The 3,010-nt window shown below is 43.4% G+C and overlaps 1 pseudogene; it reads left to right on the top strand.

Annotated features, from left to right (window-relative positions):
* The first annotated feature begins 557 nt into the window (after nucleotides 1–557).
* On the top strand, nucleotides 558–2,072 carry LOC148035200 (2-Cys peroxiredoxin BAS1, chloroplastic pseudogene; annotated as a pseudogene).
* Nucleotides 2,073–3,010: the final 938 nt, after the last annotated feature.

Below are 3,010 nucleotides of genomic sequence, written 5' to 3' on the forward strand. Positions count from 1 at the left end.
ATGGCTGCCAGCCATTTCTCTCTTCTCTTCTTGCCTTTCTCTCTCTACTCCTAGTCTTTCTCTCTCCTCATCACCCTCTTTCTCTCTCCTCTCTGCAGTCTCTCCCTTCTCCTTCTCTCTCCTAGGTCCCCTTCATTACAGTTGGTATCAAAGCTTAGTTTTTAGATCCTTTCTTTTCTCTCTCCTCATTTTCAAAACTAGTCTTCTTTTAGTTAGAAACCCTAGTTACTCAGACGCACATGTACATAGGGAGTACTATAGGCAGAGATGGTAGCCTTTCTTAGAGTCTTAAATGGAGCTTGGACCAAAAATGGAGGCAGGAAGACAAAAATGGCAAGTCATTTTTTCAACATTGAGGTAAAAATTCTAGGGTTTTAGTGGAGGAGGACACTACAGTACTTAGAGGGAGCATTGGAGTGATCAGTGGGCATTCCCAAGAAGAAGACAGGCAGCATTGAAGACTTTTCAAAAGAAGACAGACAGCATTGAAGATCCTTCCGTTCTCTCTCCTCCTTCCTCAACCCTTGCACTAGTTTTGTTGGGTCTGAGTCAAAGTAATGGCTCACATCTGTGAGTGATATCTTTAAAGAGTCCAGATTCTGAAATGCAGCCACAGGTTTGTTGTCGTACCCCTGTCTTTGTCTTTCTCTCTCCTCTCCCTCTTCTTCTGCAGTCCTTCCCTCTCTCCTTCTCCTTAGTTAGGACATTTAGGTTTGTTACCTGCTGCTACAGCTGCTGCACCATTTGATGATGATGCTGCTACTACTGCTGAAGAAAAGCCAATGAGTTTGGGTGGTGTTGCTGTGCCATTTGCTTGTGAAGATGTTGAGGTACATGCATAGAAAGATCCAAATGTCCACTAGGTATTGATTGCTCCACTTTGATTGAGCCCCTGAACTATTAAGCATGGCCTTGGTCTCTTGAGGAGGGTATACAACCATGCTTACTACCCATGAAGTGTTCTTCAACTCGCAACCCCTAAGTATGATATTGGTGGGGCCCAGAGGCAGTTGTTTCCTGTCATCCAGCTCCAAATAGGCTATGAATCCATAAATATTTATGTTGGGTTTTTCTGCCAACAACTGACATGTCCTCATAGGACGAGGATTTGACACACTTTCCGATTCCTCAAGACGGGCAGGTGTCTCTAGAGGTGCATACCTACTTCTCAGATTGGACTCACCATCAAGATTGATTGTTTGAACAAAGGCTATGCCATTTGGATCACTCGTTCTTAGAACCACAAGGTCACAAGTGATTATTAGCACAAAGGCAAGGGGAAGAGCCAATGCAAATCTTCCAAAAACAGCAAGCTGAGGGATCTCGTTCAAACATAAGATGACTAGAAAATAGATATAACCCGCTTGTCTAGAGAATCTCGGATCATTCAGAGTGTTTTCTTGCTCTGAAATCAGTAGCATCATTAGTAGGTTGAAGCCAACAGTGCCCCATCCTGCCCCTTGGTCGTGACTGTGGGTGAGCTTCCACTTGTAGGAAATGAAGCACCTGATTTCGAGGCAGAAGTTGTCTTTGATCAATAATTCATCAACGTGAAACTCTCTGACTATAGGGGCAAGAAGTATGTTGTGCTCTTCTTCTACCCGCTTGACTTCAGATTCGTGTGCCCCACAGAAATCACTGCTTTCAGTGATCGTTATGTAGAGTTTGAGAAGCTGAACACTGAAGTGCTTGGTGTGTCTATTGATAGTGTGTTTTCCCACCTTTCATGGATCCAGACTCACAGGAAGTCTAGCGGTTTGGGTGACTTGAAATATCCACTTGTTGCTGACTTAACAAAAACCATTTCGAAAGCCTACAATGTCCTCATTCCTAGCCACGGAGTTGCTCTTCGAGGCCTTTTTTTTATCATTGACAAGCAAGGCATTATTCAGCATTCTACCATCAACAATCTTGCAATTGGGCATAGTGTGGACGAGACCCTTAGGACCCTCCAGGCTGTTCAATACGTGCAAGATAATCCAGATGAGGTCTATCCTGCAGGCTGGAAACTTGGTGAGAAGACTGTGAATCCTGACACTAAGCTGAGCAAGGAGTATTTTGCTGCTATCTGAGGAGACCATTGATAGCATATACATGCTAATACTGGTGCTCCTTTGGGAAATTAAAATTTAATCTAGATTTTTGCATTCAAGGTGTACACCTGTCAATTTTTTGGATACATGGAGAGTTTTTCTCCTTAGTTGAGGCAAAACATATAACACCTTTGAGAAGAGTGGTTTTATATTTTCCTTCCTCAAGTCCCCAAAGCAAGGGACTGAGTGTGCCAAGGGATTTTCCGTTACACTAAGGGTGACAGATTGACGTTGAGAAACTCCTCCTTTGCTTTTGGGTATAGACCTGGACAAGACTGTTGAGGAGGCTTGACTAGAAATGCGGTTGTATTTCTGAACCACTCCAGAAGCTTTCTTTACAGTGGTGATTTTTGAAGAGGAAACCTGTTCCTTAGCTGCACAAGGTGTCAATGGAGAAACAATGTTGCTGCTTGTGTTCCTTTTATCTTTGACTTGTTCCATCTGCAGCGTGCCCACATCAACTATTATGCCCAAAGAACAACCCCTGGTGGCCTGCTCATTTATGAAGCTGTAGCAGTCACTCAACAAGGCATTGGGTTTCCTCATTCCCCTGGAATTTGGAATGATGAGCAAGTGGAAGCATGGAAGAAGGTTGTAAAAGCTGTGAATGACCCTCTCTTTGGCTCCAGAACTGAACGCTGCAAATTGTTGAGATGGAGTGTACTTTATATAGGATGCCGCAGAAGACTGTGTAGAGTATTTGACAGGATATTTCCATTTTGACTAGGGGGACTATTGGCAGCATAGCAATTGTATTTGGATCATATGTTGCACCAAGCTGCTTGATGTGTCTCATCATGCATCAAATCTACATGTGCAAGAAAATGGCAATGATAATTGTAAGCAGAACAGAATTTGCAGACGCACATCCATTGTTGAGATATCGAGCTGTACTCATGATATGCCAGGGTGACCAT

Source organism: Lygodium microphyllum, chromosome 6, assembly GCF_053477565.2.
Source record: "Lygodium microphyllum isolate KBCC chromosome 6, Lygodium_microphyllum_v1.1.10, whole genome shotgun sequence".
Taxonomy (NCBI): Eukaryota; Viridiplantae; Streptophyta; class Polypodiopsida; order Schizaeales; family Lygodiaceae; genus Lygodium; species Lygodium microphyllum.